A 23,992-nucleotide genomic window follows, 5' to 3' on the forward strand; every position below is an offset into this window, starting at 1 on the left:
AACAGGAACTTGGTCTTCACCCTTGTTTATCAAATAAGACACTTCAGAGTGCTATAGTGAGAAGCGGAGAAAGCCATCACTCTTTGTGGTGGAGGCTGCTGAGATGTCCTCAGATAGAAAATGCACCAGGTGCATCTCACTCTCTTTTTTTATTTCCAATGTCCGGGCAGAGGGAACACCCTACATCTCTTCCACACCAATCAAGACTCATTTACGGAACTCAACTCCACCAATCCACCAGACTCCATTTCGGGCCTTGAGGTCTCAAGATCTTTCCCAGAATTAATTTCTGCAGAAAAAAAAAAAAAAAAAAAAAAAAACTCTTTGCATCATTTCCACACACCCACAGAAAGCTCTCTATGCCTAATGGGCACAGGTGTTCTCGCGAGAGGGAGGCAAGAGCTTAGTGTCATCACCATGATGTCAAAATGAGAAGGGACAATGTGAAGTTTTAGGTACAGCTGTCTGCAGCCGGTTTTAGCGTTTCTTGTATTTATTTCTACCCTTTTCGGTTGTTTTGTTTGCTTCGCTTTGCTTCTTGGTTGTTTACAGTGCCCAAGTTTGAACCTGTGGCTTCAGATGTGTTAAGCCCATACATGTTCTACCGCTGATAAACACCCAGCCCAAGACAATCTGATTTTAAAAGCAGATACAAATGACAGATTTCTTAAAAAATAATTTTCTAAAACTAGATGTCATGTTTGATGAAATGGCTTTTACCTTTATGTAAATACTTGCTCGTTGATAACATGCAAAGCAGTCTCTACTACTTTTCAAGTTTGTGGCATCATGTCCTGGCATGTAGTTTGTTAATATTTCTCTAGTTATATGATATTTTGAGTAGTGAAGGAAGGAAGGATTGCATTGGGTTATTTGAGTGCTTATGTATTTGAGTTATATCACACAGGTGCCTGCTATACATATACATACATATGTACATAGCTATACTAATAGCAAAATTTTAATTTTCTCTTTACTTTTAATGAGTCCATTTAGCTATTTTTTTTTCATACAAACAAAAACTGTGTTTGCTATGTCAGTCCAGAGATGAATCTGTAAGGTACCACAGTTCTTGTTTTCTTTGAGTTCACAAGTCTGCAGGAAGGACGTGCATTGTATCGTGTGACTTGTTGGCTCAGTGTGGGTAACTGACTCAGAAAGTGGTCTGGCCTCTGCTATGTTTGCTTGCCCCTATGTAGACTCTTCTAAAAGCCACAGTTTTGAGCAGTACTCCCCAAACTCCATCAGCCTAGTCTATTGCTTTGGCCAAACCACCTAGTTTCCTCTTGGCTTTTCCAGTTGCTTCCTTTGTTCTCTTTGGACATGGCTGTCCTGCCATCACCTAGCATAGTCGCAGTGGCCACCTCTGTTCACAGCATGCCTCTCATGTCCTGCCGGCTAAGATTTCTTCTGTCGCTGACCCTCCAAGCCTTGCACTTGACTCCTGATGCCGGGTGGTAATTCAGTTATGAACTCCTTGAAGGCAGAATGTGAATATTTTTGTTGCTGTTGGCTTTTGAGAGTCTTATCATGAAAGTCCATATGAGACAGAGAGGCCTTCAACTCCAGAGTTTCCTGCCTCAGTCTCCTGCTTGCTAGAATCAGGTGTTTCCAACACACCAAACACAGCACGCCATCTTTTAAGTGTGCGAATTTTTCCTTGTCCTAGACTAGAACCTGGGCTTCTGTGCTATCTTAAATTTAGTAATTTTATAGCAAATGATTGACCTTAAAATTCCAAGAATATAATTGTTGAAAAGGATTAGGGCTATAGTGTCAACTCTGGGGAGGCTGAAGCAAAGTATCGAGTTCTGTGTTGTCCTAGGCTACATAGCAGATACGAGGCCAGCCAGCAAGCATTATATGGCATGCGCTTGCACGCGCGCGCGCACACACACACACACACACACACATACAGGTGCATGTGTACAGGGTAATAAACATTATTTAAAACATTGCCTATAATTTCAGCTGCTAGGCCTGAGGAACTCATGGTGGAATCCAGCTGTTGGGTATTTCTCGTCTGCTTGCTGCTGTGTGCCACTGTTTTGCCTGTCAGATTAGAATGTGTATGTCTAAATTAGGTCTTGCACAAAGACCTGGTAATTACAGTCTGGAGAAACTAAATTCTGCAAAGTTCTTTCTCTTAACATTTGTCATGGTCAGTTTTTAATCCTTTTTTTGTTTTGTTTTTATTATTTTGTTCTGTGTTGTGTGTGGGTGTGTTTTGCCTACATAAGTGTCTGATGACATACAAGCCTCGTGCCCAGGGAGGCCAGAAGAAGTTATCAGATCCCGGGAACTGGAGCTACAGAAATTGTGAGCTGCCATGTGGGTTCTGGGAATCCAACCAAAATAATCTTCAAGAGCAGCAAAAGCACTTAACTGTGGAGCCATCTTTCCAGACCAATCAATCTTTATCTTATTATTATGTAATTTAAATGAATATCCAGTGTAACTAGTGTCTACATTTCTGATTGCTCTCCAGCACTGAGTGACTTTTCAAAACCATTCAGTGAGCCTACTACAGCCCAAGGAAGTGCAGGTTCTTTCTAAACAAAAAAAAAACAAAAAAAACAAAAAAAAACCTGTAGGTTTGTGTGTGTGTGTGTGTGTGTGTGTGTGTGTATGTGAGTACACTGTAGTTGTCTTCAGACACACCAGAAGAGGGCATTGGATCCCATTATAGATAGTTGTGAACCACCATGTGGTTGCTGGGAATTGAACTCAGGACCTCTGGAAGAGCAGTCTGTGCTCTTAACCACTGAGCCATCTCTCCAGCCCAGGTTATTTCTTATATATGGCAAGATAAACAATAAACAGGGAAATGGGACTGGGTATTGGCACTATAGCCATTTATAAACCAAGATACTGGACATATTTTTATTGTTGTGGATTTGGTAGGGCATCACTTAACCCTCAGTATATTGGAATTAGTATATTAAAAAGGCATATGTTGCTGGCTGGGGCAGCCTATGCCTGTCATCCCAGTACTCAGGATGCTGAAGCAGGAGGATAAAGTTAGGATTAATACCTCAAAAAAAAAAAAATATTAACTAAGTACTACTCTGCAAGGTTTCTATTTTTAAAAAAATATTTTAAAGAATAAGACTACACCCCTATCTGTCTGGCCTCCTTCCTTGATGTAATCCCTCACAATAGAAATACAGTGAGACTGAGAATCAAGCAACATGATTGACTGCAGGGGTGTTCATGTGAGCTGCAGGTCTGTACCCTGCTGCAGTGCTGGCGTGGCTTCCAAACAGCTTCTGTATTCGTAAATATCAAAATCTGAAAGTAGCGTTGTATACCGTGTCATCTTGTTGGCTTGTAAAATGGTATCGTTCGTTAGAAATATCCCAAGTGTGAGCTTGGGGAGCCAGTGAGCTGGTGGTCATTGTCTTTGTCTGAAATGTCACTTGCTAAATTGTTGACACTGGAAGTGAGCCCTGATTTCTTCTTAAATGGAGACTAACTCTGGGGAGGACTGTTTCTCTTACCTGTGAAAATGCTCCCTGCTGACAGCAGGGCTCAGTCCTTAGTGTTTAAGAGAAAAGAGCTCTTCAGAGCAAGGACCATTAGTTAAACAGCCTTTCAGTCAACCTAGAGGACCATACAGCACCATGAGACCATGTCTGGAGAGCCTCCGGTGTCCCAGCTGTTAGTCACCCACACCTCCTAGGTACCCTGCCTGGAGCCTTGCTGGAATGCCTCTTTATCCCAACAGCTTGCTTCCTCTGCCTGCCCTCTCATCAGCTCTCCTTGTGCCAGCTTCTTCAAGGCGTGTTTTCTTACCCAAGCAGTGCTGTGATGCTCTAATACCCGCTGGCAGTCTGTTTATATGGCTCTTCTTGTTTCATATGTTTTTACGCTCAATTTCTGAAACTTAATCATCACAGGTGATTGAGCTTTTTCTGCACCAAGCAGCCTGGCCTGGATGCTAATAGGATATGGCAGAAGGATGAGATTTCAAAGGTGTAAAAATCCAATATCCAGAAAGTCACTAATCTTTGAACCAATCACCTTTGAAAGCATAGCAAGGAGCTGTCTAAATGGTCACAAATAAATTGGATTTTAAGGGAAGTTAATTTGAATTTTGACAAACCAGGTCGGTGCTTGCCCGTGGGTGTCTACAGAGACTTGTGAGGATTTTGTTTCATCTTCTTAATTTTTGACTTAATTTTTGTTCTGCCTCCTCTTAATGTTAAAAATTTTTTAAGCCAAGTGAATCTTTTGAAGGTGTTGTCTGCATTGTTGAAAATACTTTCTCTAGCACTCCATCTTTTTCCTACTAAAGAGAGAGAGAGAGAGAGAGAGAGAGAGAGAGAGAGAGAGAGAGAGAGAGAGAGGCAGACAGACAGACAGACAGACAGACCAGACAAGGAAGTCCACCTGCTCTGCCCTGCAGTGTCTCCTTGCTTTAGATTTTCGTGCTTTTTTTCTGGCCACTGATCACACTGTGCACAGAGCTCAAACAAATTCTTGTGGAAGGTATAAAGCAAACATTAAATATTGGTTTTGGTTCTGATACAAGGAACTCACAAGAGGTCTGGAAGCTCTGCTTGTGTTTCTTTGAGAAGAAAGCCACCGATTTAAGACACCTCATTTGCTCAAGTAGCGCCCATGCCTGTTGATAAGTGCAGAGTGAGATGAGTCCCAAAGCGCCCCTGCAGGCGAGGCTGTTGACTTGTACTTTTGGATAGTTCCAATCAGCTAATGGGCTCAAAATTAAGCATCACATCTCCCAATTGTATTTAGTAAAATTTTTATGTCACAATGAGGCATACTTAGTTTTTCAGTCTGGGAAAATGATTTGGTTTTAGTAGTATATTTATCTATGGCTCGAATGAAAGGTCACTGTTAAAAAAGTAAAACTTACAAAGTGGAAGGTGCGGCACCATGGCAGAGTGCATGCCAGCATGTATGAGACCTGGGTTCAATCCCCACCACAACCAGTCACTCGGTGACTGGGGCTTAGTGTTAAGGACTTGCCTATACATGTGAGGGACTGGGTTCCATCTCTGGCACCACAAGATCAAATTCCAACAATAACCTTAAGCCCATCGTAGCACAAGTAGTCTCTATTAGAGAATGTGTGGTTGTCTGAGTGACTTTCTGTGACTGTGAGGGGTGTCCTTGTCACCAGATGTTTGTGGTAGGAAGTATCTACATGAAGTCAGTTTTCAGAGGACCAGGGCAAAGACTCTCTTCCTTTGGGTTTTTGTCATACCTAGAAATATGTCCTGGGTACTAACTGCATTAACTTGTTTAGTTTTCGGTTGTATTAAGTTTCAACTAAAAGGGGGCTCTCTTCACCAGGAATCTCCTCTTTATGCTTAATAATTAAGTTACACCCAGTGGCTAAAGGTACAAACAGTTCTCCAGGATTGAGGTTCGCAGTGTTAATCTGCCAACTCATGCGTAATCCCTGCAGAGAGAACACAGCCCTGCAATTCTAGCTGCCTCTAATGAGGTGTGTGCCGTGCACCTGTCAGGGTACAGTACAGATCAAATGAAATGCAGAACAGGTAAGGAGCCAGCCCAGCCCAATCTGAAAGGTGTTAGACCCACCACAGGTTAGACGTGGCGAAAGCATCTTTTCAGGTATAAAAATACACTTAAATTAGGGAGAAAACACCCTACCTGCCCGGGTAGTCTCCACACAGACTAGCAGCACAGTAGGGACTGTAGTGCTAGGCTCAAAGGAAAACAAAGAGTCCGCCCCACAGAGTTGTTCTAAGAGGAGGGAATTGTTGACTAAGGCCCAACTCTGATTTATTCCCAAGACTCACTCATCACATGCAATGAAAATTCATTAGTGTGTTTCCACAGCAGTATTTCCTACCTTTAAAAGTCACAGCTAAAACATTGCATGTTGCCTCATATAGCTCAGCGTCCAATGGATTTTAGTTCTTTGTGTGCGTATGGAATCTGCTCTTCAGTCAGCAGGTCAAGTGTGCAACTGACAGAAACTGGTCTTCGGTTGGAGTGACGTTACTTCAGAATGGGGCTGTAGGAACATGCTCCTAACTACAGGGAGTGTCCATGCACCCTCCAAAGAAGTACTTTTTTGAGCTTATTTTGAGACAAATATTTATCCTAGAACCAGAAGTTGGGACTCCAGGCAATGTCTCCTGCTTGGCATCCTCCAGATTCTCAGGTGTGTTGTCGATTGCTAGGGAGAGCATGAGATGTGTGTTCCTAAGAAACTCTCAGGGCATGCTGAGGCTAGTGGCTCAGGGAAGCTCCACACAGCCCCTGAAGTCATCTTTTCAACCACCTAAAGGTTTTTGTGTACAGTGCTGGAGATTGAACCCAGGGCCTCACATACAGTAGACAAATATTCTCCCATTGAGGTCGGTCTCTACTGTCCTCAGAACCTTGTTACTATTGTTAGTTTTCAAGATGGATAGGTCGCATGTCTTCCAGGCTGACTTTAAACTTGATACCTCCTTGAACTTTTGTTCCTCCCGCTTCCACCTCCTGAATGCTGGACTACAGGTGTGCCCTGTGACACCTGGTTTATGCAGCACTAGTCATGCATGCATGCCAGACAAGAACTCTGTCAACTCAGCTACATTCACAACGAGGCTGAGAACCTTCTAATACTTCAGCTATATGATTCTTGTTGGAATTTTCACAGAAATGATTATCTATTCTGTGCATATTATTTGCATTCCAAGATACTCATGGAAAATCAAAAGAAAGTGAACTGTTAATGGGACAGATTTCAGATATATATATCATCAGAACTAAAATCATTTCCTAAGAAATGGGCTGATTCTCGAGAGTGTACTTGATTCTCAAGTCCTAAATCTTTATGCACCTAATAATAGCTTCAAAACACAGAAGGCAAAACTTAGTAGAACAGTAAGGAAAAAAATGAACAAATTTATTGTTATAGTCAGAGATGTCAACTCTCTTTACTGAATATAACATGTAGACAGAAAATCAATAACAATCTAAAATAGCATGCCCACCACTGTTGATGAACTTGATAGAAGTGCTGCTGGTGGTAGGTTCCACTGAACAGTGTCATGCACGTGTCCTTCAATATAACGTTATATTGAAGGACATGTACAGTATTCCGCACAGACCATGTTCTAGGCTATAACTCAAACCACAAAAATTTTAGCTTCAGTCATACAAGGAATGTTCTTTGCCACATTGATTAAATCAAAAACCATTAACAAATAGGGAGACTTCAAAAAAAAAAAAAAAAAAAAAAAGGAAAGTACAGCTGTTATCCAGTGGTTCCTTTTGTGTGTACTTAATCTAAAGGAAATGAAAACTGGAATTTGGGTGGCTGTCTATATACCGTACTTATAACTACTAGTCACAGTAGCCAAGAGGTAGGAGTTTATCCTACATGTCCATGAATGCATGAATAACAAAATATGTTTCATACATACAATGAAATGTTCAATGTAAAAAAAAAGAAAGAAAGAAAGAAAGAAAGAAAGAAAGAAAGAAAGAAAATTCTGCCACACTCTATAGCATGGATGAGCCTCGTGGATGTTTGGCTAAGCGGAAAAACTAAGTCATGGAAACAGCATGGTCCCTTGAGGAGTCAGCTCTATCCAGACAAACTGACTTAGTCCTCACTGATTACAGCTTTGGTTCTGAAAGATGAGCATAGTACTGGGGTGGGCAGTGGGTAGCCAGTGTTGTGATGTGCTTAACAATAGTCATAATAGCAAGTTTCACACAATGCGGATTTTACCACAGCAAAAAACTAAAGCAGAAGATTCTTAACAGCCCTCACCGTGCCACAGCCCTTTGGGACATGGGCTTCTGGTACATGCCCTAGACCTGACAGTGACCCCATAGGTCTATTGCAAATCCACAGAGAACCTGAACCTGGGGGGCTCCTCCCTCCCTCCATCAATGGCAGTGGTGCAATACTGTCTTTGCCTTCACCTGCAAGCTCTGGCTCGAAGTGCAGGGTTCAAAACTAAAATGCATGTGGTAAGACTATAAAGAAAAAGAAATGCCGGTTAACACAAAATGCAATTGGTCATTACCACTCTGACAGAATGGAGGGCAGAGACCAGAAAAGTGAGTTCTTGAAACCTCCCAAGCAGTCATATTAGATTTCTTGTCCTAGGAGCTGTGCATGTGTGAGTGCCGCACACGTGTGTGTGTGTGTGTGTGTGGCAGATAAATGTCTCGTTCTTAATATGTGGGAGCTGCTGCTCCGAGCACACATGCTGCAGCATCTGTGCCTGAGTGACCGACTGGCTGCTCATGGCATCCAGTCCCCCTTTGCTGGCCAATACTGCCAATTGGTTCCCACAGATTTTGTGTTGATTCAGTAACAAAGACTGATGAAGGCAAACCGATCATATTTGAGTTTGTGATTATAGCCTCTCCTAGGCGTTGCCTGCAATGAGGAGGAGAGGCTTTCCAATTGGTCTCTCTGCTCTGTAGCCACCCACAGCTGTGTATCAGTTCTGCATGTGTAATTTGGGTTTTTTTTTTTTTTTTTTTTTTTTTTTTTTTAAGGCATAAATTGGGCTCTCCTTTTTTCATTTCTTTATGTCTCTTGTATTTCTAAATTCTGACTAATAGTCTCATATCACAACAAAATCCCTCTGAGCCATCACTAAACTTAATGGATAATACTGTCTGTGTTTGCCAGGCCCTATTGAAATCATGTCCTTAGCTACATCTACAATTCAGTGCTGAGCACTGAAAAACCAATGACCTTATTCCTTAATGCGATTTATGTCTTCACTGCAAGTTGTCATGCATTGTATATTAGATAAATAAAAATTACTGTGCCTGAAGCAGAGTCACAGAGGCATGAGGAAGACATGTTCACATGGAGAGATGCCCAGCACAGCCAGAAGGCTAAGAAGGCAGGGGCAGAGGATCCAGGGATGTGAGGCTGTGCAAGAGGTGTGAGTGTTAGATGTGATGAGACACAGGGATCAGAGCCAAGAAAGCCATGGGAAGGTGACTGAGGCAAAAGCAGGCACCTGTGGATGTTCAGGTGTTTTCTTCCAGGAGCCATCCATTTTCATATTGAAACAGATAGAGGGAATGGAAGATGTCAGAACCTGGGGCTGGAGAGATGTCACCAATGTTAGGAGCACTGGCTGCTCTTCCAGAGGACCTGGGATTCTCCTTGGGCACTCCACACACACACACTGGTGTATAGACATACATGCACTACACACACACACACTGGTGTATAAACATACATGCACTCCACACACACTGGTGTATAGACATACATGCACTCCACACACACACACACACACACACACACACACTGGTGTATAGACATACATGCACTCCACACACACTGGTGTATAGACATACATGCACTCCACACACACACTGGTGTATAGACATACATGCACTCCACACACACACACACACACATACACACACACACACACACACACACTGGTGTATAAACATACATGCACTCCACACACACACTGGTGTATAGACATACATGCATTACACACACACACACACACACACACACACACACACACACACACACACACACTGGTGTATAGACATACATGCATGCCAAACATGTTTCTTTAAATGTCAGAACTTTTGGAGTATGACATTTCACTCTAAACATTCACAGTAAAGTGTCCCTTTAGGTCTACACAGTGGATCTTAAGCAGTACTTAAACACACCCTTATTGGAAGATATCTTGCTCAAACTTTCTACTTGCCATTGATTATGATGTTGATCACTCTTAAAACTATAGTTTCTTAAGTGATGGCTTCATCCAGCTCTGCTCTCCTGCATTGCAGTTTCTGGTTTTATGTCGAATGTTGATTCTCACACAGTCAGAGGCAGAGAGACAGAGGGCAGCTTCAGAAATCCAACCTCAAGCTAAGAACCTGGGATCTCCTTGGTCAACTTCCTTTTCTACCTTGTGTTTAATTTTTAAGCGGACACAGAAATGTGTCTAAAATACTGACAAATTTAAAAAAATGGTTTGAAAATTTTAAAAACAAAACTTGTAATCTCAGCACTCAGGAGGCAGAGGCAGGAGGAGAGCTGCCAGTATGAAGCCAGACAGGTCTAAATAACATGTTCAAAGCCAGCCAGGAAGGTATACATAGAGACCTTGTTTCAACAACCAGCAATAGACGGTCAGGGCCATTTGAATGGCTAATGCTTAGTGACATCAAGGAAGCTTGTTGTCAACTTTTCTTAGGTATGACAATATGATGATGCTTTTAGTCTTTGAATTCTATCCCCTCTCTCTCCTCCCCTCCCTCCCTTCTTCCCTCCCTCTCCCTCTCCCATTCATGTGGGTGTGGAACTCAGGTTCACAGGCTAGCACAGTACTCTTACTACTGAGAAATCTTGCTCTCCCTGGTTCCGTTTTTTGATGGTCTCCTTTGGGGAGAAAGATAATGAAATAGTACAGTTGCTGGGATCTGCTTTAAGTTAACCAAGGACTTGGAACTGTGGTGAAGATTGGCCGGGAGCTGTCAGTTGTGGAAGGTGAACCCGAGTTCATGTGGCTTCATTATCCCATCCTGAGTAACTGTGGGCTTGAAACTTTTCTCATTTATAATAGAGCAAAAGAAGGAAATAAGGTTCAAAGAATTGATTCAGCTCAGCTCTCTGGTCAGCAAGGCTAGTACTATGGCCATCAGCCAGTTTAGCCCATCACCTTTGTGTGTGATCACCTGGAACTGACCGCAACACCATTGGCTCCTGTACCAACCTCTTCTATGCATCCATCTGTCCAGGCCCTGTAGCACTGGACTTCTATAAAAAGAAATGTTTAAAGTATCATTTTTTTAAAATATAATTTGTTTTAGATGAAGGAATTGAAAGCTTAAAAACAAGGCAGGGAAGGTTCACAGCATCGACATGGACGTCTGTACACTGATGGGAGACATGACCAGTAATTTCAGGTGAATTTGACCAGTAACTTCTTTCCAGCCCTCAGAGAGCACCATGGTCAGCTTTAGGAACTATGGTATCATTTATTAAATCTACTGTCCCTTGACTTAAAGTAAATAGTTATCTTAAAATCTGTTGAGAATGTATAGGAAAGCAGAGGGAACGAAACTATAACTGGCTTATTGCCTCTAGTGCATGCTGGGATAGAAGCGATGCAGGTCTGTTATGTTCTGCTAACAATGATTCTCCTTGTCATTTGCTTTAGTCCATTTGAACTCCGAGCACTTGCACATCTCTGTGGGCATTTGTATGTCCCTGGCTTCTTATGTCCCCTGGGCTTCTGGCCAGCAGATCAGCCATGCGTGTGAGTGTCATGAGAGAAGCAACCATTTCTTCAGATTTGAAAGGAAAGTACAGTCTAGACCCACTCACCCCAGAGGCTTAGGATGAGAATGAATTTGATACCACTGTCTGTCCCTTCATTTTCACAGATGGCTGCTTTTAAGGCCTGAGTGTAATCTTTCGTTTCCTATTACTAGAAACATGTTGAATCAGATCATAAATGTTCTACCACCCTGATCAAGGAAATGTGGTTTTTAGTCTAAATATTTCAATTCCCAGGAATTAGCCATTGCACAAAGCTGGAGTATTTGAAAACTCTGAACTGCTTGGTTTTAGCAAGAAAGTGAAAGCCAGATAGCTTCTGAGAAACAGAGCAGAAATGAGTAAATACAGTTTCAGTTTCAGGTGATCATTTATAATGGCAAATAGAAATGACCCACAGCAGGTAAATAGGCTATTAAATGATATGAAAGACCGGGTGTTCTCAAGGCGAAATCTCTAACATAACCAAATGTGACTCAGGTCTGTGGGTGAGGCCTAAGGGCCTGATTGTGATGGGTGCCCAGAGATCTTTCTGTACTGTTCTGAAAATGTGTGCTTTCTATTAGTTTGATTATTTGAGACAGGGTCTGAGAGGTCCCCTTGACTCATCTTTTGCCTCCCAAGATTGTAGGTATACACCATGTAACACTAATATGTGTTTCTGAATAAAAACAAAAACAAAGTAATCTCCAAAGCTCCATTAAATAATAATAAACATGATTTCTAATTTGAGAGAACCAGTCCAGCAATATCACTAATGTATGAGATCCTGAACCATTATCCAGTTTCTAAAACTCCCCAGTCAGTAAGGAATTCATCATGTGTCAGCCCTGTTCATTAGAATATATGAATATCACAATGGCTTAAGTTTTTAGTTTTCCATCACATAATTTTATATCATCCTGTGATTGTTTGTAGATTTATGAATCACCAATGAAATGAAATGCAGGAGGCTGGAAAGGAAAGGGAGCCCTAGCAGTCAGGGAGCCTGGATGCCAGTCTGCAGTGTGTTTCTCAGTACTCATGTGGTCCTTGCATGTCACTCAAGCTCGTTGGGAATCCCAAGGCTTATCTATAAAAGGAGTCTTCCATGGTTCCACACCAGTGTTAAATCAGAGCCAATCACATATCTGGGGAAAATCCTTTGTCTGTTGTTATCATTATTATCATCATTATTTATGTGATGTGTGCACATAGGCCATGCCATGCTGTGTGTGGGGGTTCCAGGAGTCAAACTCAGGCCTGTGCAGCAAGCGTCTTCCCCGGTTGGGCCATCTTGGTTCTATTTCACATTTCTAGAGGTTTCTCATATAAAAGGCATGAAAGCTCCACAAAATTTTTAAGAGACTTCAAAAAAGGAACAAAGTCCAGATTTCTAAACTGTTATCCAATGAGTTATCAGTTTCCATAGCTCTGTAAATCCATTGGCTGTCCAGATATGTTTATGGAACCAATAAGTTATGGTAAGGGAAACAGTTACATCCTCCGAGTTGTCTGTCAGTCTCTGAAGCAAATGGAGTTTCTCCTCACTGGTTGCATCCTGACCTATGGAGACAAAACCTGAAAGCCAGCAAAGCTCTCCTAACTGAAGCCTGTCAACAGGAGGTTGGACCAGCTTGTAAAACTTACCCTGAAACAGAATGGAAGCAGAAAAGCTGATAGGCACATGCTGTATTTCACACCCTTGCTCTCAGTATGGATCAGGAGGCACACTAGCATCCCGGATGCACTCCCAGAGGGTCTTACTGTTCTATCCTCAGATGACATCATTTAGTTTGATTCTGTGCCTTACATAAGTAAAACTGCTTTGTGCACTGATCATTCAGTATAATTTCTGTAGATAATTGTGTCATCGAAGCCATCTTCACTGCTGTATATTATTCCATATATGATTACCTCATATGTACTTATATTTTTTAGTCATTAGCTTGAGGGTGGTATTGCCCGGGTGCCTTCTTACTCCCGAGTCTGCTGAGACTCGGCATCCTTGTCGATCAGGGAGATTCCCAGCACAATGTAACATTTCCAGTGCATAATTACTCACATCTTGGAAGACTAAATTTTATTAATTTCAAAAGGAGTGGATTAACTTAAGTGCCAGCCATCCTATTTCTCTCTTTCCCACAACACACCCATAACTGAACAGTGTGTACCTCCTGTGCGAACGGCACCAGAACTAAGCTGCTGAGCGCCCACTGCTGAGCGCCCACTGCTGAGCGCCCACCCCTCCTTTGCCAGCTCGCTTTGGCTTTTGTTTATTGTAGGGAGACCGTGGGTAGGAGCCGTTGGAAGTTCCAAATGCTTCAGAAATATCCCTTGTGCCCTTTCCTTGGGTACCATGGTAAGTTGACAGCATTTAGATCAGGTTCAGTACAGGCACATTCCCCAAATGTGGTCATCCAGCCTCACATTTTTAAAGGTAATATATATATATATATATATATATATATATATATATATTCTTTTTTTTTTTTTTTTTTTTTTTTTTCTGCTCCAAAATATGCAGTTCTGGCAAAGTTAAGTAGATGTGGGTGGGAATTTTAAGAGAAAGTACCTACAGCCTTCAGGGGTTGGATAAAGACCTGCCTTAGGTGCTGCCTCCTCGTCAAGCTTCTCAGGGGGTTTGTCTGTTTTAATTATTTAATTACCACATTTAATTAATTATTCAATTATTTAAACCACATGCCACAATAAGTTATTAAAAGATATATAGTCCATAAATTATCCTTGCAGACAGTATTTCATTAGCAACTCCAAGATAGGCAGAGAAGCTTGTGTGGATCGCAGCGTATGGCAACGGCCCTTCTGGTTTGTAGCTGTGCTTATTTCTTATGCTGGAAACATCTGTCATAAATGCTCTTCTTCACCAAGTCTTCCTTTCTTCCTGATGTCCCTGTCACCAGGTTGAGGGGGCTAGTGGAAAGATGTTCTAGGCTTTCTAGGGCTTGGCACACCTTCAGAGCCACCTTGTAATTTTATTTTTCAGGTAGGAAGCAATTAATCCTTCCGATGGTGTTATGTTAAGGTGTTAGGCCAGGCAGTGGTTCAGCAATCCAACATTACTGGCAAACCCAAAGCCAAGGCTGCACTGTCTCCCAGTCATAGTTGAGATCTCAAGCCCACACTGATCTGAGGCTCCTTGCTAAAGCCAGCCCAACACATGGGCTGGTTCCTGCCAGAGTTCCCCTGTAACCAAGGGTCTGCTCACTACCTTCTCTTGAGTCATCTGGATAATGGCCTCATACTTAAGCTAAGACTGTGTGACCTTGGGTAGGCTGATTCTGTAAACCACATCTTGCACAGCCACGCTGCTGCCATTTGCAATGTGCATGACCCATCATGTGACTACATATGCACTTTGCCCCACAGCCTACCATTTGGCACGAGACTCTGCAAGTCTTCTATGTGTTTTCTCTACTGTGTAGTCTTACCAGTTTAGCACAAGGGGAGCCTAGCCTATTGCACAAGGCAGTATTCATGAAAATCACCTCTAGCCATCTGCAGCATGTCAGCCTGAGTCATGGGCTTTCTCCAAGTCCCCTTCGTCAGAGCTGCCAGCGCTGTGGACACCATCAGTCTCCACTATTGGGAGAATGGCAGTTTTATACAGCACCTCTCCTGCATCATGTTGCCATCCACCCCCACAGCTTAAAACGGAGAGAAGAGTCTATTACGTATGGTTTCCTTTCCTAAGGCTGCTGCTGAGTCATTTCCCCTTCATAACCGGCTGTTTTTCACCAATACCTTTAATTATACCCGTTCTTTTTAATAAAGCTCATTTTTATTTACTTGCTCTGTACTTAATGAATTCTCCCTGGTGAAACAAGAGCCCACAGCATGGCATGCACAGCGACCCCAGATTAAAGCTGGAGGTGCACTCTGCTTTTCTGTCTCCTTTGTCTGTTAGCTGAACATGCTTCCCTCTGTCTTCTCTCTCTCTCTCTCTCTCTCTCTCTCTCTCTCTCTCTCTCTCACACACACACACACACACACACACACACACACACACACACACACACACATGCTGAACCAACTTAGTTGAAAACTGTATCTCCCTATTAAATGGATTTCCCTTACTACATGGTATAAAATTCATAAAACATTTTTTTAAAAACATAGCACATTGAATCATGTATTTTAAATGGCCTTTAAAGAAACTTCAAAAATTCTTTCAGTAAAAAAAACAGTTGTATTTGATTGTGAATAAGGATTCCCTTCTCTCTCTCTTTCTTTCTCTCTTCTCTCTCTCCCCATACCCCACTCCCATAGGTATGTGTATATGTGTGCATGTGTGTGTGTATGTGTGTGTGTGTGTGTGTGTTTGTATGTGTGTGCTGTTGTTGGTAGTTTTATAATAGTGTTTTCATAGCTAAACACATGGGACCAAAGATAACAAGTATTTCACTAAAACATAAACAAAGACTTAATTTTTTTTTTTTTTTTTTAGTTTGGCCTGGTTTATGCTTCAGTGTGAGACCAATGTTTCATTTCCCTTTGGTGAACCCTCCGGAGTCCTGTTCACCTTTGTCTGCCCCACCTTCCTTGGCTGTGGTGCATGGCTTGCAGTTAGATCTTTCTGCTAGTCCATCAATAACACTGTTCTGATTGGGTGTCACCCAACCACACAGCTTTCTGTGACTTTATTTTAAACACAGTAGCATCTCTTCTTAGCATGTCAGTTTTCTTCTTGTGTTTTGACAAGTTTGTCCTTCTCCACCCAATTGGGACACCCCACTACCCTGTCCACACCACATTCTGATAACAGCCAGTCTCCCCTTCCCCTGCTGCACCCCCACCCCTCAGTCCACTACAGGGGTCAGCCTGCCGCTGAAATCAGGCAGACGAGTAACATGGACAGATGTGGTTTGAGGCGTCTCATGCAGGCTCCAGTCAGTCAGGGCACATAGCCTCTGGCCAGCAGAGCGCCACCCACTCACCTGTGTCTCAGCTTAAATGTCTTGCTCCTGTTTCCCTTTCTTCTCAACCCCAGAGCCTTGTGCAGGTCAGGCAAATGCTCCACGCTGAGCTACACCCACAGCATCTTATTTAATCACGGGAGTAGTAACCAAGTATTGGAATCTGAGAAAACTAAGCGGATTAGAGCTATTGGGAAAAAGAAATCAGAGAAGCCATGGGAGATAGCCTCTACACTTAACCAGCACCAGAGAACAATGAGAGAAGCTGGAAGACATTACCCTCGTGGATGGGTGGTAGAGATGTAAAAAGCTAACAGTGACACCATAGAATAGAAAACCAAGACTCTCAAAGTAACCAGCATCCAGCTTTGCTGGAAGCTGTCAGTGTGTTTCTGCTCCTAGGAAAGCCTGAGGAGTCCTGCCTTGGCCAGTTCTGCCAATGTGTGTTTGTGTGTTTGGGGATGGGGGTGATGCCACTGTGTCTATCACTTTTATTCTACTGGATTAGATCCACCACCCCATCTTACTGTTCAGGGCTGTGCATCTGCTGAGTGATGCTTTCTCCCATCTGGTTAGGCATGTGCTGCTCCTACCAGCAGTGAGGTGGCTAGCACATACTGACTAATCCAGAGACTTTCCTAATTCCTTTCTACCTTGAGCTCTTCCCTTCATGGACAAAAGCAAAACCAAGACGTGGTGGCTTAAATTCATGATTCGAGCACTCAGGAGGCTGAGACAGGATTGTGTATTCAAGTCCAGCATGAGCAAGATAGCAAGAACTGCTCGGGGAAAAAAAAAAAAAAATAGTTGAGGGAAGCTAGTAGCTATTTCCCAGACTCCCTTGCAGCCATGGCTGCCACTATGACCTAGTTTTGCCATGGAGACATAAACTAATACCTACTGCCCGACACTTTCACTTAATCCTGAATGTGCTCATTTGTAACAACTCTGAGTTTATTGGTGGCAAGGAGAACTGATCTACTTTTACAGGGGAAATTAAAGTTCAGAGAAGCTAGGTCACTTATCCAAAATCACAGGGCCTGTGCATTTTGAGAGACTCGGCACAAGGCTCGGTCTTCAAATGGCCAGTTAGATCCCTGCTAAGTGAGGCCAACCTTACATAAACTAAGAAGACATCCTAGCATCTGTGAGCTCACGTCTAAGTCTGCCTGGCTGCTTCACAGTTTACCTGGGTGACAGCGCTTTCATTCCAGCTCCAGCCTAGCCCTTCGTGGAGCCTCGATTTGAATATTTCGAGTTCTGCATAGTGGAATCCATAACTTGCTGGTCTGTGTCCCCTCTGTTGTTCTCAGCTCCTGTTCTCTGTTTCTTCTTAACTGACTGTGGACAGAATCCATGTACATGCACCAACCCCCACCTACTGCATCCCTTCCTCCTCCTCTTATGATCTCATCTCCCCCAATGCCTTTCCCTTCTTCCCCTCTGTCAAACATGCTCCCTAAGAGAACACACGTAAGAGACCACCTCTCCCCTTCTCTTTGCAGTGCTGGGGGCCACACTCAGGCCCCCACAGAGGCTGGGAGAGCTTCCCACTGAGCTGTGTCCCCAGCTCATCCACACTTTTTCTAACTTCTAAGCCAAGTGTTCAGAACAGAGCAGAAGTGGCTTCTTCCCGATTCTGCCATTGTTCAGATCTGGGAGCAGGTCACTCATCCTCTCTGCCCCCACATTCCTGTAAAAAGGATAAATGCTCTCTTTTGTATCTCACTATAGTAGGACATCCTGAGCAATGCTAGATTTTGATTCCGATAACTTTAGTTTGTACCATAGAATAAGCATGGCTTTTGAGCTTGGGAAAGCAAAGATTTAAACTCAAGGTTCCTTCCCACAGTACTACTGCAGATATATATGAACTGTGTGTGTTTGTATCACACACACACACACACAAACACATATGGTTTCAGTTAATGGTGAATCCTAGACATTTGCACATTCCACAGGAACTCACATTTGGCAGTTCAGAAAAGGCCTGGATCCTGAAAGGTAGGTAGCCTTCCCTTTGGGTTATGCCCAAGGCTTGAAAGACACATGAAAGAGGAGAGGAAGAAGGCTTGATGCTGGGGGGTCACTATGACACAAAGATCTTCGGAATATAACAGGACTCTCGGAGCCTGGCTATGCCCAGGGGGCATTGTGTGCAGGCCATGGAACAGCCATTCTGAATCGCTGTCATTCAGCAAGGTGCGTGACATCAGAGAGGAGCTGAACACCGCTCATTACAGGCTGAGTGGGTGGTGACCTGAGGGAGGCCACAGAAAGACACAAGGCCCAGAGAATCAACGAGAGGCCTGGAAGGAAGACAGCACTGAATTGTTCAAAGGGAGAGGGCGGGGAGGCCTAATGGATCAATTGGTGGCGGTGACTCTGGAAGGGGCCCTCAAGGAAAGATGGTTCGAGTTGCCAGGGTGGCTTCTTTTTCCCTCTTCTATGTCACATTCTTCCATTTGCAAACCTCTTGACACTGGCTTAAATTTCCCTCCACCCCCTTCTCTCCTGGCTTCTGTCCTGGATTATTTCTTTCATCCTGCCCAGAGCCTTCATCCTCTCTAGTCAGCCGAAGGGAGGAAGGCGTTGCTCCAGGCCTTTCACCTCTCCTCTGCAGGAATTTTATTACAAAGACTGGAGATGCAATAGCTGGGAAATTATTTATTTAAGGAACCAACTCAGCAAGAAGGAAGCCAAGTGTATATTCTGTAGTTGTGTTCGGATGGACAGAATGTGAAATTAACAACAACAACAAAAAATGAATGAATAGCTCGTGATTCTGAACCTGAGGAACTGAGTGAGAAAGCTGGAGCTTGGTATCCTTGTTCCAAGCAGCGATTCGTGGATGGCCAGTCAGGTTGTACTCAGAGGCAGAATGCTAAATGATATTCTCTGGTGTCTCTAGTGTGTATGATGGTCTGGTCAAGAGATGAAGGTGGCAGCCATGAGGATGGTGAGATGGTTTGGTGGTTAAGAGGATGGTCGGGATATGTTGGGCTCTTGCAGAGACCAGCCAGTTCCCAGCACCGTCACAACTGCCTGTGATTCTAGCTCCAGGGGACCTGACGCCCTCTTCTAGCCTCTGTGGGCACTAGATGTACATGTATTCTGACACAATGGGTACACGCCCATGATTAAAACTACTCTTCTCTCTCTCTCTCTCTCTCTCTCTCTCTCTCTCTCTCTCTCTCTCTCTCTCTCTCTCTCTCTCTCCCTCTCTCCCCCTCTCTCCCCCTCTCTCCCTCTCTCTCCCTCTCTCTCTCCCTCTCTCTCTCCCTTTAAGGCAAGAGCTTTTGGGCATAGACCTAATAGCATTACCTGCCTTCAAGAAAGTGAAAGTTAGAGTTAGGCAAGAGCAAAGTGGAGGCCCTACAGAGAGATGAGAAGGGGGCTGTTGCCTGAGTCAGGGTGCCTGAGAGCTGTGGTGTTTGGTGCTGGCCTCGTCATGCTGAGAGTGGTCACCCCTGAGAAGGGCAGGTGGGGAAGAAACCTTAAGGTGATGTTCTTCGAAAACCGAAAGGGAAGTGACGTGCAGCCATCCAAACTTAGGCTAAGAAACAAGTAAGGAGCTGAACACGGGTCACGTGCTTTACTCCAAGCGCTCGGGAGGCAGTCAGGGCAGACTGCAAATTCCAAGCCAGCCAGGACTACATGGTAAGACCCTGTCTCGAAACATTAATTAATTAAAGCACAAGTAAAGATGTGTTTAACATAATGTGCAGCCAAAATATTTTTGCTGAATGTAGAAACTGCTAAGGGACCATTAAAAACTGGTCTATTGAAAAACAAAGGAACATGAAAGCCAGAAATGATGATTCACACCTATGATGTCAGCACTCAGGAAACAGGGCAGGGGCTTAACACATCCCTGGCTACATAATGAGATCCTTGTCTCAAAAGACAAAGTATACAGAAATTGTAAAGATTAGTAAATAATTAAGCCTAAACCATCATTATCACATGCCATGCATATACAAAGTAATTAAATTGTTCACTCTGTGTTTAAATTGTTTAACATTGGGACTGAGGATCTAGGTCAGTGGTAGAACACTTGCCTTGCATGTGCAAAGTCCCTGGATTCCATTCCCAGTACTTAAGAAAAATAACATTGAAGTGTGTGCCACAGATCTGCTCAGCCACCCTTCCCAAAGGGATGGGGAACGGAGGGGTCAGACCCATGCAGTCTGTGAGTGTGGGATGGGGGTCTGGGGGGGGGGGCTCATCTCTTTCTCTTGACTTCTCTGCTCAGGTCTTTGCCCTTTGGTGAACAAACCTGCACAAAAACGTCCAAAGGGCAGGAACAGTTTTCTCAGCAAGAGTAGAAGGTGTCATGTTGATTAGTAGTACTGTGCATTTGTTTTTGTCTCATTCATAAAAATAATAACAGGAAAATAGTATCAAACAGAAGCAACCTCCCACGGGCAGTGTTGTCATATGAGCATCACAAAATCAAATCCACAGCTCCTTGATTACTCACAGGGAGCCTGTCTTTTATTATTCTGAAGGAGATCATTTACATACAAACTCTAGGACTCCTCTAACTTCCCACCTTCCTTTCTGCTAATACTGCTAATAATATTATTATAAGCGATGGTCGGCTTAGAATTCCTTATAAATGTTCTCCTAGTTGCATAATTTTTGATGTTTTTTTTTTCATAGTTTCTTTGCATCTCCTGAAGCTCATAGAATCTCAGAGAAACATTGAACAACTTAGGCAGCAGTGTGTGTGTGTGTGTGTGTGTATGTGTGTGAGAGAGAGAGAGAGAATGTTCACTGCTGCTGTGAACAAACATTACATTGTATATTATATGAAGCTGCTGTCTTGCTTCTTGAACAGAGCACCTGGTGTTACTGGTTTCAAAGAATATTTTCAGATTGGCAGTTGGAGTCTCTTCACAGAAGTATAACAGTGCTTCCCAGAAAGCTTGAAAGCCGATAGCAAGGAGACGGAGAATAGAGAGTAGGTGTCACCCTCTGAAAGCACAGCAAGCTCCTGCCATTCAAAGAGGATTCCAGGAGAAATGGAGACGTCTGAGAACCAGGTTTACAGCTGGGTGGGAGTGCAGGACACTGAGGAGCCCCTCAGTGACAACCAGTTTCTCAGAAGCTTGTATGTAACAAAACAAAATATAGAATACAGGCCTCATGCTTCAGGCAGTATCCTGCAAAGCTTTCATCCCAAAGCTAGAAATTACTATGCATTTTCTGACAGCTTGCTAAGTATCTCAAAAAATACCATCCCTCTGTCAAAGGAGAAAAAGCAGGTGGACTCCAGACGTTTCATAACAGATCTGCCCTTCATTGGAAAAAATCACAGTGCTTCAGCTTGAAGTCCATGTTGCCCATAACCCCCCCCCCACTTCCTGGTCTCTGCATATGCAAGGTTAATGAACCTGCTCAGAAAGTTAAGATGAAAAATGCTCACTCAGTCCCCAGAGACATAAGGTCAGTCCCTTATGTCACCCTACATCCCACAACTGAGGACTCTGCAGCTGTTCACTGAGCAGAGATCATTCTGCAGACACCAAACTCATATTAACCCCATATATGGGATAAATCAGGACCAAAGGAAACGTCCTTCTCAAAAGTTTCTTTCACAAATGGAGTGGGCGTCTCAGTTCCTCTTCCTAAGCATGTGTTCCATGAAAGCACCAGTCCCAAATTTTGACTGCACATCTATAAAATAACCATTTAGTGAGGTTGTGGGGAGAGTATAAACTAAGAGAAACCTAGAAACCTGAAATGTGAGTGTGTGTTTGTGTCGTAAGCCTACATAATAATTACAGTGACTTATTTTTCTATAGTCTTTATCAGGAAGCAGTGCCCTCTACCATCACCTGGAATTCACAAATTCATTCATAAACCCTATTCACCCTTCAGGACAGGCACACATGCAATGGAATAAGCACACAGAGGAAAATCTTACTTTTTCCTGACAACATTGTGATGAAAGGCATATCTTCATTTGTATTACACTGGTTAGAGGAGGGTCAGAAAGGTACTGCTAGACCTAAAGGCTGGTGGCCATTTTCATTTTCAAAGACCAACATATCCTTTGGTAAGATGCAAAATAACATCAAACTAAGTAGTACTTGCTCTGTTGTGCTGTTAAATGTCATGTGGCTACTATATAATAGCACTGGATCACGTGGCTGGAAGTCAAGCCATCAAGACTGCCAACTGTCCATTCTGCCCCCAACAAATGCTAGTAGACAAGGAGAGAGGCAGAGCGGCACCGGAAGGAAAACAAACTCCCCATTGCTTCTCAGTTTGATGGCCATCAAGGTCACAGTTCATCAAAAGAGCTTTCAGACCAATTTCCTTCACTGTTACAGGCTTCACACTCTAGAACCCACAGGGTCTGAGGCACTCAAATAAATTGTTCATTTTTATATTAATATTATCAAGTGTCATAGCAAGTCGGGCCTTATACTATTGTGGTGGTTTGAATAAGAATGGCCCCTATAGGCTCATATATTTAAATGTTTAGTCACTAGGCAGTGGCACTATTTGAGGAGGGTTAGAAGGATTAGGAGGTGTGGCCTCGTTGTAGTAGGTTTGGCTTTGTTGGAGGAAGCGCCTCTCTAGGGCTGAGCTTCAAAATTTCAAAAGCCTACAACAGGCCCAATGTCTGCCTTGACCTGTGGATCAGGATGTAGCTCTCAGCTGCTGCCCCAGCAGCCGGTGTGTCACCATGCTTCCTACCATGGTGATACTGGACTCAACCTCGGAAACTGTAAGGAGGCTCCCAGTTAAAGGCTTTCTGACTCCTTGCAGCAGTAGAACAGTTACTGAAACAACTGTAAACACAGATTGTTGGAGTTGCCATGTAGGCAAGGCTTGGAGGTCAGAAATGTAGCACACATGAAGACAGTCTTCTGTACATTCACTGACTTTAAAAGTTCACTATTAGCTGGTGTGAGCAGAACGTTGACTGTAAATCGATGAGAAAAGATGCAGGGAGGAAATGAGAATGGACAACTGTTAGCAAAGGCAGAAGGATGGGCAGTGGAGCTGGGATCCTCCTTGGTGTGCTCTCAAGACTGGGCAGAGTCCTCAACTCAGGCTGTAGACCATGATCCAAAACAAAGCCCTCCTTCAGGATGCTGAGATTGAGTCCCTTGCAGCTGCAGGTGAGTGTGAGCCTTACTTATGCAATAATATTGGTTGAATTGGGCATCTATTCTTATCCTCTGAGGCTTGTCTTCCATCTAACTACTCACTTCTGCACAGGTATTTTAAATCCAGCCCTTACCAGGAAATTATGAAACAGTCTGTCATGTCTTCCTTGCCACCAGCCCATGAAGCATCTGTGCTCTGCCATGCACATATGTACATGTTATCTCAATCTCCCAAACTTAGATGATCCTAGTGAAATGAGCCTTTCTCAGGGGCACATTGAAAGTGCCAGGTGACCTGTATATCCTTGGATCATGTTAAAACAGTATCATTCCTTGTAACCTTACTTTGGGAAACATGAAAGTGAAGCTATGTACAAACCAAGAATTGCACCCCCAGAACAGCTGAGGAATCCACAGGGGCTTTAATCCCAGCACTCAGGAGGCAGAGGCAGGTGGATCTCAGTGAGTTTGAGACCAGCCTGGTCTACAGAGTGAGTTCTAGGACAGCCAGGACTATATAGAGAGACTCTGTCTCCAAAAAGAAGAGGAGGAAGAAGAGGAGGAGGAGGAAGAAAAAGGAGAAGGAGGAAGAAGAAGTAATCACCACCTCTACCCCCTGCTAGAACATTCTCCTCAAAACCCCTGCCTGTGTACTTGCTGTTTGGCCAGCC

The 23,992-nt window shown here is 43.4% G+C and overlaps 1 protein-coding gene and 1 long non-coding RNA gene across 4 annotated transcripts in view; one reads left to right on the plus strand and one right to left on the minus strand.

The window, feature by feature from the left end:
- The window catches only part of Stau2 (staufen double-stranded RNA binding protein 2), a 248,340-nt gene that overhangs the window by 193,308 nt on the left and 31,040 nt on the right, over positions 1-23,992 (plus strand). The gene's annotated exons all lie outside the window — the stretch shown is intronic.
- On the minus strand, positions 10-16,335 carry LOC143438606 (uncharacterized). Its single transcript, XR_013107335.1, has 2 exons — positions 16,216-16,335; positions 10-289 (listed from the first exon to the last, which is right to left on the minus strand). It is a non-coding gene; the product is annotated as an uncharacterized LOC143438606 (long non-coding RNA).

The sequence above is a fragment of the Arvicanthis niloticus genome, chromosome 25 (genome assembly GCF_011762505.2).
Source record: "Arvicanthis niloticus isolate mArvNil1 chromosome 25, mArvNil1.pat.X, whole genome shotgun sequence".
Lineage (NCBI taxonomy): Eukaryota > Metazoa > Chordata > Mammalia > Rodentia > Muridae > Arvicanthis > Arvicanthis niloticus.